General features: G+C 41.8%; 1 protein-coding gene across 2 annotated transcripts in view; it reads right to left on the bottom strand.

The window, feature by feature from the left end:
* Window positions 1–17,351, bottom strand: part of CHRDL1 (chordin-like 1) — a 115,448-nt gene that overhangs the window by 43,500 nt on the left and 54,597 nt on the right. The window lies entirely within an intron of this gene.

Here is a 17,351-nt window from a genome sequence, read left to right on the forward strand (position 1 = left end):
GTTTTTCTTTGAGGGTAAGATGTCTCTGAGGCGGCGTGACTTACCTGAAGTCACAAAGGTAGTGAATGATGAAAAGGGGAATTAAAATCTGAACTTTAGACCCTAAATTTCATCTTCTTACTATCAATCTGCATGTATACTTGTGCATGTATGGCTTTTTGAGGAGTGAGATTCTGCCTTACATGTTTCTTTTCTCCTTGGGAGTCTAGCACAGGATTGAACTGTAGCAAAAACTCAATTCATCTGATGAATGAACTCAAAGTGACTGGTCTCAAGAAGTATTTTCACTGGGCTTCCTTAAAGTACATGCTGCATGTATGTACACACACACTCTCACACTAAACTACCATGAACAAGTCCCAAATTAAACTTATCATCGATATACAAATTAACAATATAAATAAGTAGAGTTTGGGAAGTTTCTGTGGTGAGACAGTGGAGGAAGAGGGAGTCTAGAAAGTTACACTATCCTTTCTTTCCCATCAGTCAAAACAATTGTGAAAATGAATCCATTCTTTTGGTGAGCAAATTATACTTCCATATAATTATTTAAAAATTTGAATGAAATTATTTTCATTATGTAGATCAAAGTGATAAAGGCTAATAATGATACCCATCATCATCATCATAAAACTACAGTTAACATTTCTAGAGCCCTAAATTACATGCTACACACAGCGGTGAATGGTAACCTTTTCCACGCATGATCTGACTGACTCTTACTAGTAACCATCTGATGTAGACATGATTATGCCAAATTTTTTTTTGATGAGGAAACTAACACTTGACATTAATTGACTTCCCCAATGTCCCACAACATGTAAATGGTAGCACCAGGATCTAAACTTGTATCTGATTGATTATAGAATCGTTGTTACTAGCCACTATCAGGAGGGTGACAATCCTGTGATAAAAAAGGGGGTCAATTAAATTAAAGCCAAATCCAGCAGAATATAAAGTCAGTGCTGTTCTTCTAAATATGATGGCCTAAAATAACCAGAAAATTCACATCATATTACCTTGGATTCAGTGATTTGGGTAACTAACTCAAGTCTATATTTTGCTATGTAATTGATTAAGTCTCAATTTCTGACTAACTCACTACTCATTAATGAACCCTTATAGGCTCCAAAGGAAGTTCCTGAATTTTGTCTTAAAAAGAAGACTTAGCTCCTATAAGTTTAACTTCCACTAACTGATCACCTGCTCTAGGTGATGAGTACCCGCTCTTGCCCATGAATACATTAAACTGGACCATTACAGCTGATGGACATGAACAAAATCCACAGAAGGTTGAGGAGCAGGCCATTTGCTCCAAATCTAATTTACACCAAATCTCACTATTCTGTGGTAAAAGAAAATTAGGATGACCTACAAAGTATTATCTGCCATGACTATTAAAGGAGGAAGAGTTTTAGAGCACCAAAAGAAAAAAAAGTTTGGAATTATTTGCCTCAAAAGAATCTAAACTGATTTTTTAATTAAGTCATCTACAAAGAAAAATAGCAAGGCAATTGCGGGGTGAGATTTTCTAGTGGAAGCAAAGTTTTGAGGGTCTTTTTTGCAATAATCTTCAGAGTAACCTGGCATTAAGTTCTATTAATCTCCTCCATAGGAGATGTGAGAAAAGCAAAGGAGAAGACCAAAGAGACTTCAAGAAACCAATATTGATCATATTAAATCTGTGCAATAGTTTCACACAATTGAATTATCTTAACCTCTTCTCACTTACTGTTAATTCATTCCTCTAACATTCCTAATTATGTCGGGGGGGGGAAGAAAAAATAAAAAAAATAAAACAACAAAGCCAAAAAAAAAAAAAATGTGGCCATATCCCTTAGCTATTTCCTAGGAGAGTCAAACTGGAAATATAGCTTGCCTGACTCAAAACTTGGTGTAATTTCACAGAGTAGGTGCTGAAAGGGGGGGGGATAGAAAGGAAATGGAATCTTTACCCCAAAGATACCTACATTCCCATATTCATTGCTAAGTAGCCAAGTATTCAGTCACCAACACATGGAAACATGTCTTCAATAGCTACATTATGGTGCATATTTCTGTGTGTATATGTAATGGAGTATTATTCAGCCTTAAAGAAGAAAACCTTCCCCTTGCAACTACATGGATGAAACTTAAGGACATGTTAAATGAAGTGAGCCAGGCACAGAAAGAAAAATTAAAACCCTGAATCATCTCATTTATATGTGGCATCTTTTAAAACTAAAATAGATAGAAGCTGAGACCAGAAAACTGATCATCAGGGTTGAGGAGGGTGGGAAAATGGGGAGATGGTGGTCAAAAGGTAAAACATGCATTTCTGCTGTCTAAACAGTTTGGGTAGTTAATGTACAGAATGACTACCAGAGTTAAAAGCACTGTACTGGGGTCCTCCCTGGTGGCACAGTGGGTTTAAAGCACAGCACTGAGAAGCTAAATCGACTTCAGCACGAGTTTGATCCCCACACTGGAGGTAAACTCACATGGCATGGCAGACCTCTCCTGACCCGCCCACTGCTCCCCTCAACAGTGTACTTCTTCAGTCAGCCTGTTCTGCTCCCCACTCTGTCTCTGGTGAATCCTCTCGCTGCCCACTGTACCTCTGGCCTGTGCCCAGTTCTGTATGCATCAATAAATAAATCTTTAAAAAAAAAAAAAAAGCACTGTACTGAAGAGTTGGATTTACTTAGAGAGTAGATTTCAGATGCCCTTACCATACATACCAAAAATGGTAGCTATGTGAGATGTTAATTGGTTTGATCATATTAATCACTTCAATATGTGCACCTATATTAAATCAATACATTGTATACCTTGACAATATAAAATTTTTATCTGAAAAAAAAAAAGTTTTATAAAATGGGGACAAGATTGTTGAGTCCTAATCCCAGCTCAGGTACCCATGCCCCATAACCTTGCACAAGACACTGTAGCTTTGGCGGCCTCAATTTTTCTAAGAAAGGAATATGGGACTCAAATTTCTCCTCACGTCTTTAGAGGACTCACAGCCTGTGAGGAACCACAGAAGTGAGGAAAACCACCTCATGCTCTATCCTCTCCCTTCTCTGATTTTCCAAGGTGGCTAGGCTTCTAACCAAATATCCTTGGAACACGCTCAGTGTTCCTGGCTGAAAACTGTCAAAAAATCAGTCCAAGCAAAGCTGGTTTCAGACTTCCTCAGGAGAATGCTACAACAGAAAGGACCAGGCTACATGGTCTCTGGATTCCACTGTCTCCATGTCCAGTCACAGTGCACAGAGCACTCAGAACAGCAGAGGGAGGACATGGTGGGGTTGACAGACTAGCCCTAAGCCCTCTGACTACTGCTGTGTTGGGAAGAGAAACTACTTCTCCCATAGTGAAGGATGATTTCATAAATGAGCAGAGCTAGGCTTTCTGGGGTATTCAGAACACACTCGCTCATTCCAAATGTCTCTTACCACCTGTTCTCTCACTGATACCTAACTGCCATCATTAGAAATCTATACATTTGGGTTAAATGGCTGCCCTTTTTGCAGTCACATTTTATAATACCAAATTTTCAGTGAGAGAGGATACACAACACGTCAATAACATCTTAATGTGAACAACTTCACCACAGGCTTTTTTTTTTTTTTCTCCTTCAGAGAAACTGGCAATTTTTACCATGAAGTCTGTGGTCCTTTCCCACTTCCTTTGGTACACCATTCTCTCTCTCCTGGCACTCACTACTTCTTCCCACCTTCTGGATCCCAAAATCTTTATGCTGGTTGCTCTCTTCTTCACTCTCCCTACCCTCAAATTTCTATTTTCTTAGTGGGGCAGTTCTTGGCTAGTCAGACAGGCCGCTTGTATGTCAGAAAACAAATCTGCTCCTAGTGTTTATGGAGTAAATTTGAACCCCTCCGGAGCTCCCACAGATCAGTCACTAATCTCCCGGACTCCAAGTCCTCTCCTCTTTTGCCACGGCTACTGTGACTCGGATTCCTTCTTTATTTTTAATGGCTGAGATTGATGCTAATGCTTCCAGTCTCATTCTTTGTCATTCTACTGGTGCAATCCCAGCACATCTGCAGGCTATTTTGAAGGCAGTGATGGAGGGGTAATATGGAAACATGTAAAGGGCTTGAAACAAGAGGTTATGTTCTCATTAATTACCTTGAGACAGATACAGACGTGTGCACACACAAAACAGAGCTGGATAATCCAAAGACTCAACCTCAGTTACCAGAAACACAAGGGTGGAGAGAAGAGCAAGAGGGCTAGGAAAGGGAGGCCTGGGAGAGCACACTGTTTCAGGCAGGAAGAATTGAGGGGGATGGAAAGATCAGATACAAGTCCCAGCTTTGGTCTGTCTTTGCTCTTGTTCTGGGGAAGGTTACTTAATCTCTTTGTACCTCAGTTTCCTTATCTTCAAAATGACATGCCTCTACCTTACATGGATGTGAGATTTACACACCATTTAAGTTAAAAAGCCCAAAGCATCTGGTACATAACAAAGTTCACACTAAGCGCTCAATGGTCTTGTTATAGAAAAAGACACAAAAAAGAAAGTGATACACTTGAGGAACATGACATAATTTCCTTGTTCCCCCAGATGACTGGACACTTCTTTAAAAAGGTATTTCCTTTGTGCTTTTACATGTAGCAAATGAAGATACTTACGCCAGTGCCAACATTTCCATCTCCATTCGACAAACACAGAGCTTCTTGATTGTACCTGGCACTAAAAGTGCCTTGACTTTACCTTGACAAACACAGATAAGATATATCCCTGACTTCAAAGAGAACAACTATTCTCATTGGAGGAACTGCCACAAATAGGTGTTAAATGCTAACATATTTAAGTAACACAAACTTTAAGAATAGAAGAGAGATCAAATGATCACAGCAAGCCAAACTATGTCAAGGTTGAAGGTGGTTCAACCTCACCAATTGGGATTCAGGTTAGATATTAGAAATTACTCTGAAAACACTGAGTGCAGAGGTCAACCAACTGAGCAGTGCAGCCTTTCTCAAATTGTGTTTCACGATGCTTGATATTCTACAGAAGTGTCGGGGAAGCACTAGGAAGAAAATACTATTCTAGTTCAACAGAACAGTGCATTTTTGTGATATAATATTGGCGCATTTTATGATATATTTTGACAAAATTGCTTTGCCACGAAAAGACACTGTAAAACCATTCACACAGAACATCTTCAAAGACTTGCTGTTTTGGGGTTGAAACCCTATTTAACTCAAATATGTAAAGAGCTCCCAGAAAATGATAAGAAAATACTACCAACTCAACAGTAAAGAACATAAGCAGAAAGCTGAACGAAATTAACTGCAAATAGCTTCTGGACCTCATAAAATATGCTCAACTTCATTCATAAGAAAAATGTAAATTACAACTGTATTGAGATATCTTTTTCTTATCTCATTCACAAAAATCGCTAACTTTTACTAATACACTTTTTTGGCATGGCTGTGACAAATAGATACAAGCATTATAGAGGACAATTTATAAATATCCATCAGTGGGAATGTGTGTTTTTACCCAATAGTCTAACCAATCATCTACTTGCACATGTGTGAAAGAAGGTATTTATTCCATTGTTGCAAGGACAAAAAATTGGAAACGACTTCTTTACTATCAGTAGACATCTGGTATATATGGCTCATTAGTGTAACGAAATATTATCTAGTCGTATAAAAGAATGAGAAAGCCCTCTATGCTAATAAAGTTAGAGTATTTAATGAGGAAAATCAAAAGGTATGAAATGGTGTGCATAGTACATACCCCTTATGTAAAAGAGAACCTAATTTTAAATGAATATATACCTAACTTTGCTTAGGTTTTAATATAGAGAATTTGGAAAGATAGATAAAAGAGTTTGAAAAGTTATAGGGGAACTACATGCTTTGGGAGTGGGTTAGAATCAGATGAACACTCCATTTCTAGTAGCATGGAGCAGTCATCCAATTCTAACCTTCTCTCTGCAATATATAAGGGAATCAAATAAGGGCTCAGGAAAAAAAAAAGACAAAAGTAACAAGCAAACTATAAATCGGAGACACTGAGCAGGCGGGGGTGGGGGGCGGGTCAAAGCAGGGGAAGAAGAGCACAAGAGACTACGGTGACAGTTTGCAGGTGTCTTGGTGGTGGGGATTTTATGGGGATTACACCTGTGAAAAGCAAGCAAATATTGTACGAAAATGAATAATGATGTAGAAATATATAATTTTTTTTAAAAAAGAAAGAAGTCAGGTGGATAAAGACTGAAAAAAACAAAAACTGGATGAACATGGAACAAGGTTGAATTATACATTTCTGCACATACCACATATATGTATATAACCACATATACTCATACATCCGCATAGGCATTCATATTACATATGTCTTCATTATTCAACAACTAATTTGAAGTTTCTATTTGAAAAAATTTCCACTTGAAGTCATGGAGCTAGACTAGGTGGTCATTATGAACCCTTTCCAACCACAATTAATTGTCTTACAAAGTTGACCATAGAAACCCAGCTCTATTCCTACTCACTGGCACACAAGCTAGGGTCATTTCCCTGGTGTTACTGTGGTGAGAGAGTTCTCCCGACTGTTGTCAGGGGCAAGGAGGATTGCTACATTGCTTTCCAAAAAGTTTTATTTATTTATTTATTTACTTAAAGATTTAATTATTTGGGCATATAGAACTGGGGTACCGTCCAGAGGCTCAGGGGTGGCGAGAGGCTTCACCAGAGACAGAATAGGGAGCAGAACAGGCAGATCAATGAAGTACACTGCTGAGGGGAGCAGCGGGCGGGTCAGGAGAGGTCTGCCACGCCATGTGGTCACCTCCGGGGCAGGCGGGAATCGAACTCATGTGGAAGTGGCTTTAGCTTCTCAGTGCTGTGGTTTAACCCGCTGCGCCATCAGGGAGGGCCACCAAAAATTTTTATTTTTAAGTGTGTAGATCTGGGTTGCTGTTTAGGCCTTGGCCCAGATGAAAAGGAAGCAAATAAGGTGTTGGTGGGATCTTAGGAGCACTGTGGAGAGGAGGAAAGGCCAGCGGGTGTGCATTTTGGTCAAGCCAGGGCAGAGCATACAGCATGGATGAGACCCATCCACAGAATGAACACGTCCCAAACAGTGGGTGTCTGTTACCTCCTTCTAAAAGGGAACAGTGCTCGCCCTCCGAGGCCAGGTGGGGTCAGATGAGTTTTCCTTGGAAAGCTCCCTGGCCTTCCCTTCACTCAGCAGCAATGCTCCAAGGCCACACGTGACTTTTCACTAAAATCCTACTTGCTTTCTTTCCACCTGGCCAAAGCTTAAACAGCAATAGCAAACCAAACCAGTAACAAACCAAAGAAAGCCCACTGTGAAACAGAGACAAGACAGGGAAGGTGTGGCGGCCTGCAAAGTAGGGAGGGAGCACCGTGGATGAAGTTGGAGGACTGTGGGTGACTTGGTGGTGGGTGAGGTGTGGTGACATGTATCTGAGGTGTGATCCTGTACCTCTGAATTACACAGTGCTGTAAAACAATGTTACTTTAATGAAAGAAATTAATTAAAGGTGAATTTTATGATAGGGAATTTTTTGATATGTGATAGCAAAACAATTTGCAATGTCAAAAAAAAATCTACTTCAAATGGACCCATAAGCTACAGCAGGAGTGCCTACCATGTAGGTTCTTTCCTTAAGGCTCTGCAACCATTATCACTTCCTTTTTCCCTGGGCCTTTTGAAGAGATGACTTAGCTAGACCTGCTTTCCTTAGGCAAGCCTGCACCTATGAGTTCCAGACCGTAACCAAGCTCTCCTCCTCCATAAAAACTAAACTCTTCTGTGGCTTATGATCCTGAGATCCAACTAGGAAGATTGAACACACAAATTTCACAATCTAATTCATGACAAGGTACCCATGGAAGGCACTGTTTAAAAACGGGTTATTTTTCTAGACAATTAGATGGTAACATGTCATTGGTGTTTTATCCATAATGAGGCTGTAGAGCACAGGACAAGGATTATAAAACTTTAAAGAATTGAGGACTCTCCTTGGAAGGCTTCTGAAAATGCAGCCCTAAAACCTGTGCTAGTGGGAGAAAGGGCCTTACTTTAGAGTGTCCCATTTGGGTTCAAATTCCAACTCATCTACTGGTTAGTTACCACTTATTAGCTGAGGAAATCACTTAACAGCTTTGAGCTTCAGTTATCTCATCTATAAAGTGGAGTTGACAAGAGTACCTGCCTCATAGGTAGGGAGGATCAAATGAGATAAGACATATAACATGCTAGACATATACCAGGTATGTATTGATATTGAACACATGTTTTTGTTATATTACAATCAGTTATAAGCAACAGGGTTTCTGCAAGGCGAAAGGCAGGCATGTAAGGGAAGAGATGTGGTGTTAGCTAGTCCTTACATTGCCTGCTATAGACTGCCTGCACCCTTCCCCAATTCACATGTTAAAAACCTAACCCCCAACATGATGGCACCATGAGGTTGAACCTTTAGGAGGTGATTAGGTAGAGCCCTCATGAGTGGGATTAGGACCCTTTCAGAAGTGACAGGTGGGAGATGATCTCTGTTCTCAACATGTGAAGACAATGTATACACAATGTCTACAAGCCAGGAATAGGCTCTCCTTGGATTCCAGATCTACTGGCATTTTATATTGTACATCCTAGCCCCTGGAAGTTTGAGAAGTAAAGGCTGTTGTAGCCACTCAGTATTTTTATTTTGGTAGTCCAAACCACCTGAGAGAACAGTTTTTTACTGTTCTGCAGAACTCACAAATTGCCAGATTCTGAGTGGTGACTAGAAAGTCACTTCTGAATGATCACTCTAAGAACCCTTTATGTTTCAACTCTCCGTTGACACCGCTAGTCTTAGTCCCACTCCACCCCCACTCTGAGTTCAGTGGCAAGCCCTGCAGGTATTTCTTTAGCCAAGTAGCTGAGTTCTGGTCAGAACCATTAACCAAATCCATAAACTCTGCTCTGGGTTTCTGGAGGGCCCCACACAGGTGGATTGATGGGTCAGCGGGGTCACAAGTGTGCTTGTGATTATGAGTGGTCCTAGGTGCAAAGAAGAAAAACTAAGCTCAGTCAATTATCCCACTGCGTTCCAGGCTTCTCCAGCTGCCTGCTTTCTAAAGCTGCTAACCAAGGGCAATGTTGGTTGGTTGAGTTTCATCTTGGTTTTGAGTTAGTGTCAGTGTACACTTTGGAAAATATTTTTCAATTTAGAATGTCTCTCCACTTCCCCCTCACCCATATTCTTTGCATCCACACCCTTCAAGGCCCATGCTTCAAGGCCCACGCGTAGCCTCACCTTTTCAAAGAAGCCTTGCCTAGCCACTTGCATGTCTGCTGTTTTGATCTGCATTTCCCTGATGACAAGAAATGATGAGCATTTTTTTTCATGTGCCTGCTAGTATCTGCAGGTCTTCTTAGAAGAAGTGCCTATGTACATATTCTGCCCCCCTAGTGAAAGAACTTTGAATATTATGCTAAGTGGAAGAAACCAGACACAAAGGACCAAGTAGTGTATAATTTCACTTATATGAAATGTCCAGCACAGGCAAATCTTATGAAAGAAAATACAGATCAGTGGATACCAGGAGCTGGTGAGAGGGGGAAACGGGGGCTGACTGACAAAGGGTATAGAGCTTCTTTTGGGGATAATGAAAATATTCTGGAATGAGTAGAGCTGGTGGCAGTATTTTGTAATGCATGGAAGCCAACTAAATTGTACCTTTTAAAAGGCTAGCTAATGCATGAACTATATCGCAATAAATCTGTTACCAAAAAAAACAGCTATTCCACATTCTACAATGCAGACAAGAAGGCTGAGTAGAATTATGATGCAAGTCGACAACATGCAGTTGGTATGTACCATGGTGACAGGGAGGCAGGAGAAGAAATGAAAGGTGAATGACCCCCGCAGAGACTGAGTGGGTCAATCCCAATACTTAATTTTGTTCCATGCTACAGACTACATGCCTTGGAAGATACAGTGGATCCACCAGGCAGCTGAGGTAAAGAAGGAATCACAGGGGTAGGATTGTCCTGCTTGGATTGTCCTGCTTGAAATCAAGGAGACTGTGTGGGCTCATGGTTCACCCAGACTAGAGGCCTCCCTACTTTCACCCCCAGCCCAGCCCCCTATGGAATCCCAGGCCAGGAAATTCTTGTAGCAGATTCAGCAGATCACTCTGCAGAGAAACAGACAGACACAACACTCTGTCCCAACCAAGAAGGTGCCGAGTGAGAGCAAACAGTCAGTCATCTGCTGGTCCAGCTGTAGGGACGAGACTGGAAGAGGGCGCTGAAAGCTCACACCCCGATGTAATCCCAGTACTTCCCTCTTCATCCGGAACCCATCTGCGAGTTGTTTTTCACTCCACTTCCGCTCATGTTTCTGCTGCTGTCAGTCAGTAGCTGAGCATGCCTGAATACGCTGTGTTGTCAGGAAGATTCTGGGAAGGCTGGCTAGAGGAGAGCGTGGGTGCAAGAGGAAACCACTTCTCTAAAAGCAAGGGGGGCCTACAGGCTGGATGCTAACATCTGGGGGGAAGAGGAGCATGTGTGTTTTTGGCTGGGTTGTGCCACTGACATGATGTGTGTCTGCTGCATCTGCTGTCTCTGCATCTTTGGGTTTCAGTTTCTAAAGACCTTTCTGCATTTATACCTGTGTGTGTTGACTGGGGCTAATATTTCATCTGATGCAACTTCCCAAGGATGTAGAAAGATTCTACACACAAGAGTCTACTTTTTGAAACATTAATTCGAAAAGATACCTGCACCCCTGTGTTTACTGCAGCACTATTTATAATAGGTAAGCTGTGGAAACCACCCAAATGCCCCAAAATAGATGACTGGATCAAGAAGATGTGGCATATATACACAGTGAAATACTATTCAGCATTCAAAAAGATAAACTCATGCCATTTGCTGCCATAAAGATGGAACTAGAAGGGATTATGCTTAAGTGAAATAAGCCAGAAGGAAAAAGAAAAATATAGAATGGTTTCACTTATAGGAGGAATATGGGAAACCGAGTAAGGGATCAGGGAAAAAAAAACAATAAAAAATTAACAGGCAACTATAAATTAGAGACATTCTTTAGGGGAGGGGAAGAGAGAGGGGTCAAAACACGGCAAGGAAGACCGCAAGGAAATACAGTGACAGTTCAAGGGTGAATTGATGGTGGCAATTCTATGTGGACTACCCTTGAGAGGAGAAAGCAAACACTGCACAAAAATGAACAATGATGTGAAATATATCTAAATAAATAAATTATACTTTTAAATAAATAAATAAAAATAAAGATCACCTGGAAAAAAATTCTACTTTTCAAAAAGGCTGAAGGAGTAAAGACGTTATGTGAAGCACAGCTCGCTCTCCAGCTTACCAAGTATATTCCATCTAAAGGCAATAAGAGTTTGCGTTGGTCATACAGTGTACAGAGCTTACGACATCCCACTGAGGTTCAACTAACTGTGCGAAGGCCCCTTAGATTACTATTTGCTGCCTTAAAGGTAGCAAGTCTAGCTTTGTGTCCATCACCCACCTGTGGAAAAGCAGCCGAGGGCTCAAGCTCCATGTATGGGCTCCATTACAGCACAGCCCAGCCAGGAAAATGAAAGATGCATCCCTGGGTGAAAGAAGGCTCTACATTAGGCCAGGCATTTCCTGTCCTCACTGTGCTACGCGTCAATTCTGCCCTGACTCATGCTAGACCCAACCATTCCCACAGAGTGCCTCTGGCTTACTTAGACTGTACCAGCACTTAGCATTTGTCAAAGACACTCTGAATTCTTGCAACAACTATAATGGTCTGTCTGTCTGTCTGCCTGCCTGTACAATATAGTCCAGAACTGGACAACAGGCATACAGCTTGTTAAGCGACCATTAAGTGCAAAAGAGGTGCAACTTAGGTCTTGACTTCTCCATCACCAGCTGGCTCTAGCAGTAGAGCTTCTGGAATGAGGGCACAAACGTTCAATGACATATGCTCAAATGCTGACATATAAATCACACTAAGATATAAATGTGTCTAACCGGAGGCAAGCAGTTCTTTCATTTAAGCTAGAAGGAAACATTCATGACTGTCAAAGGTGAGGTTGAAATTAATTAGAGAATTTTTAGTGTATGAAAGTATACACATTCTGAGAAGAGGATATGGCTTCTTTCAGGTTCTTGAAGTATCCCATGACCCAGAGGGGCCACCACATTTTAATATAAAGCCAGGAGCTTTGGATTGACCTTAACAGCATCTGATTCAGCAGGCAACGGAGTATAGTTTCTGGGCTTCTGAAGTTACACATGCTCATTTTCAGCTTTCTGTGCTGAGAATGTAACAGCGTGGTCCCCAGGAAAAGGGGAAGCGCCAGGTTCCCTGCCTCCCAGGAAGGTGGAGCTGTGCAAGGAGGAGAAGAATCTAGAGAGGAGACTGAACAGGTAAGAAGCAGGATGGAGAGCCAGAAGGTCACCTAAGGGAGTCACATGGAGCAGAGAGACATGTGAAGAAGTGGCTCTTGTTTCTTGGTCCTGGACTAGGTGAAACATTTGGAAAAAATGTTCTTGCTTCTTCATGGTCCTGGACGGGTTGAAACAGATTTGGGTGAGACAACCAAGGAGAGGTTGCCTGTGGCAGCGTTTACCTTGATTTTGATTTTGCTCTTTTCCTCCCAGACATGTCTGGCCATTTCTGACCCTTTTTCATGGGTCTCCCTTCTGAAAGGTGCTTTATGTTTGCAGCAGGCTTTCAGGCCTTGCTTTGGGCCAATCCCTTTTGGGTAGACTTTTACCCACAAGGGGATGGGTAACTTTGGGTGTTTGATTTAGGAGCTACATTCTTTGTCTTTGCTGTATTGCACACTAATTGTATTAAAGTTCATTTCCATTAAAGGTCTTACATGTTTTGTCTTGATGCAGCAGATGGCAGAACCTATATTTAGAACGGGCAACTCTGGGGATCCTGGGGTGCCCCTCTCCCTGCCCTATAACAAGAACACGTGCTGGTGAAAGCTTCCCATAATGCAATCTTCAGAGACAACCTCTACTTTCTCTCCTGTCAAAATATTTCCTTCCACTTTATTGATCAATTTTATCATCAGGTCTATTATTCATACCATGGGTCATTCCAATCTTATTTCATATGCAATTAAGGTTTCCATGTATACCTCCAAGAGGAAAATGGAAATGGTCTCATTTCTTGACAGATGGAATTGAGGTTCAGAAATGCTAAGGGGCAACATTATTTTGCATCAGACCAATGATTCAAACTTAGGTCTCTTCTTTTCACCTAGAGACACAAAACACAAAGATAAGAGAAGCCTACTAGCGACAAGTCCAACAACAGTGGAAGAAGATAAAACACAAATCTCTCTGCTTTCGGGGCCAATTCTTGATTCTCAACTCTTCAACAGAACTTGGATTATGTAGCTCAACAAAAAGAATGTGTCCTTCAGTGGATCTCACAGCTTTGTCTTATTTCTTTGCTACTAGACTAAGGATTTAAAAATTTCTAATTGCCTAGTAGTGCAATAAATGAATTTGTAGTTGCAATGAAAATGTTAGAGTCTCCTGAATGGTGCCTAATTGTGAATGATATGTTTTATAGTAATGTGTCACTCAGTGCTTTCCTCTTCTCCTTCAGTAAATTAAGAATGAGCTCTACTATTACTTGGTTAGTTCTAATTTGCTGGGAACCAGGCTTTTTTGTGAAGGCCAGTGACCCTATGAAATGGACAAATCACTCACTACTCTCAAGCAGCATTTACAAAAACAATGCAAGGCATCTGGCCTAGACAGTGAGGAGCGGAGTCGAACATTCCTTCAGTGCTGCCTACACCAGCATTTCCCAAGTCGACTTTGCAGTGCACCACTAGCCCACAAGATGATCTGTGAAAACAAAATTCTATGCTTCAAATAAAGTTGGAAAATGATCCATATTTTATGTACACAATATCCCTTTCAGTGTTAAAGGATCTCAGAAGTTTCAGCATTAGGAAACCATTTTAACACAATATTTTCTCTAACTGTGCTGAAGGAGCAGATGACCCTCCCAGCCACTCCCGCTCGCCTGTGTGATAGCTAGGAATATCCTGGGAATAGCGTTTGGGAAGTTCTGTCTTGCACCACATCTAGTAACTAGGGATGGTGAGGGTCTGATAGCTGCCATCTCGCAGACACTATATACGCTGCTTAATTCAGGACCCCACTCTTACCCTCAGTCACTCAATCGTCAGCTAAGTCCTAATGTGTTTTTCCTAGGTAGCGCAGAGAGTTCACTGCATCCTTTCCTTAATTTCTCCCTGTCATTAGCAAGCCCTGCAAACCAGGAGAAACGCCCCCTCTGAAATACTGTATGGTGCTAAAAACTTGAACCATACAGTTTGGCATTTACAATAGCAGCCCAATGACATCAGGCACTGGATACAAAGTAGTCAAGTCCAGGAGTTTGGGCTTTTCTGTATAGGATGAGAAGCCAGTGAGGTGATTTAAGCTTGGGAGTTAATTGATGAAATTGAGATTTCTGAAAGACTGCTCTGGGATGACTGCACACCATGAGGTTGGAGGCAGAACCTGTCAGAGGCTAGTGAAAGAGCCCATTGCTATCACATTACTTACTAAAGGAAGAAAAGAGGCATTCAGTACTTGAGGATTAATTGAGAAAACTTATCCCCAAACACGCTTTTTGTTGTGTTTGGAAAAGTGTTAGCTGCAGGCTTCAGAAAGTGGTCCCTGGCGGCCACAGGCAGAGGCTGCAGGGGAGGTGGTGGCTGAGGAAGGCTCCAGGCTGCTGAAGCAGGCAAAAGTCTGTTAGGAAAAGGCAGTTCACTTTTTCCTGCAGACAAAGGAAGCAGCTCATCTGCCCTGTCACAGAAGTACTAGGGGAAAAGAAAAAGATCTAGTTTCTCCAACTAAGAAGTCCGTTAAGAATGGAAGCCAAAATCCCCGCTGGGCAAAGAGTCACAAAGAGAAATGCATACAATACAGAGAAGGAAAGAACACTTAGGGAATTTACATTCTGAAGAATCCCACCACCGATTGCCAGGCAGTGGTGACTGTTTCAGGAAATGGAGACTGAAGCTGTTAAGGAATGTCAAGATGAATGCAAATTTCTAGTATGAATCAAAGATAATTCTTTGAACCTCCAGACGCTCATACAACAGCCCTTCTGATTTCACAGTGAAATGATCAGAGGGTAAGATGATCACAAAAGGGGTCAGAGAGTAAACAAGAAAATAAGGCTTGTTACCATCTTTGGATATACCAAGACTGGAAAACCAACATGAGATTCGATTACTGGTTTGGACCAGTAAGTCTCAAAAGGGGAGCAAGTAAACACTGGTCTTTGCTGAAAGCACATTCCAGCCACACAAATGGGCCCATCTGTGACTGGGAATCACGGAGCATAAGGAAAAATGTCACTGAGGTGTGGCACATGCAGCTAATGCAGGCAGGAAAGAGAACAATAGCCTCAGCTCCAGGGATGACATTTGCAACAGCATCAGCAAATGATACTGATAGTCACTGACAGGTTCATGTTCATTTGCTCTGTTCCCCCAACAATAATGCCATAAGGTGCGCACTGCTGTATCTTCACAGACAGGTGAGGAAACTACGGTTAGGAAGTAGGCAAATCAGAACCAACGCCAAGGTCTCTGGCCCCAGAAGTGGAGCTACACTAGATCACTCTGGAGATCTAGCCTAATTATCTGAAACTACAGCTGGGATAAAATAACCACCCACACAAAATCCTTTCTGGCACTTTAATTCCTTTTCCTAAGTTCACTGAATCCTCTGAAAAGGAAACCACTGTCTCACACAGGCTCACAGAAAGACTAAAATATATAAGTTCAAAAGGGAGTACAGCTGACCCACGAACAATTGGGGGCCAGGGATGCCAAATCCCATGTTATATTACATTCAAATATAATATATAGTCAAGTCCTCCAAATCTGGGTTCTGTATATACCCAGATTCAACCGACTAACACTTGCAGTTGTTTGGATCCATGAAAGTAGCACAAATTCCTGGATAGACAAAAAAAAAAAAAAAAATCCAAGTCCACATGATTCTGTTCAGTTCAAACCCTTGTTCAAGCATCAACTGTACTTTACCTCGTGGTAACCTCCAGTGGCTGGGTAGAATGAGAGAAAGCAGGAGGAGGAGAGAGGCTAGGATCTTGAGTTGGGTTGTGCCTTCTCAAGAGGGACTGTAAAAACTACAGGCAACTTTATTAGCTCCGGGGCCAAGGAATCATCTCAGTGTAGAACAATACCCTCTATGGTAATGGAAAATAGCATGATCCTCTTCTCAGAGTCTGCCCATTCTCTTCTCGACTTATGGCTTGGGGACCAGTAGCACTAATGTCCCCTGAGAGCTAGTCAGAAATGCAGAATCTCAGACACCAGCCGACCCCCCCCCCACACACACACACCAGACTTATTGAATCAGCACCTACACTTCAGTAAGACACTCAGTGATTCCTGTGTATAGCTTCAGAGGCACTGCTGGGGGGCTTCTGGTTCTAGTGCTCCCCTTATTCTGAGCCTTTACTAATGCTCTGTCTAGACACAAGATAGCTTCTCAACACTGAGTATTGAGAAGCCTTTAAAAAAAAGATTTATTTATTTATGCATACAGAACTGGGGTTCAGGCCAGAGGTGCAGGGGCAGGGAGAGGCCCGAGAAGCCTTTTTACTTCCACTTCTGGATATATACACACAGCATTGTTTCCACACTGCCTCAATCTATGCCTCACAGGGGTACAAATGCAGGCAATCTTAGAACTATAGTCCGTGTCACCCATAATCTTTGTTTCCAATTCCATCACTACAAGAAATGACAAAATATATTTAATGACCAGGATCCTGGGAAAGTGAGGGTAACAATGCAAAATGATAACTACCTTAGGCAGACAGTAGTGGTTCTTAACTGAGGAGAAGCCTTCCTCCCACTCCGGCTGACCCCGCCACCCCAACCCCTATCCCAGGACATCTGGAGTTGTCACAGTGAGGGGGGTTGCCACTGGCATCTAGAGAGTAGGGGTCAGGGATACTGCTAAACCTCCACTATGTGCCGAGCCACGCCCACAACAAAGTATTGTCTGACCCCAAAGTGGGTGAGAAACCCTGGACCACAAAAATAAATACAAACCATCTGACCCTTAACTTTATTCAAAATACAGCAAGAGGAAAATGGAAACCTAAAAGCGCTTTCTCCATTCTGCCCAATAACTGTGGGTTGTACTGGAAAGTTCTAGATTACAGTGAGAGATTAATGTACTCTTTAGACTTACAGAGTTGATGTTTTATTTGATCTAAAATTCTTTTACAAAATTATGCCTTGTAAAACCAACTGTTCAGAAAGCC

This window comes from Condylura cristata, unplaced genomic scaffold (genome assembly GCF_000260355.1).
Source record: "Condylura cristata isolate star-nosed mole 26May11 unplaced genomic scaffold, ConCri1.0 scaffold00019, whole genome shotgun sequence".
In the NCBI taxonomy this organism is placed as follows: domain Eukaryota; kingdom Metazoa; phylum Chordata; class Mammalia; order Eulipotyphla; family Talpidae; genus Condylura; species Condylura cristata.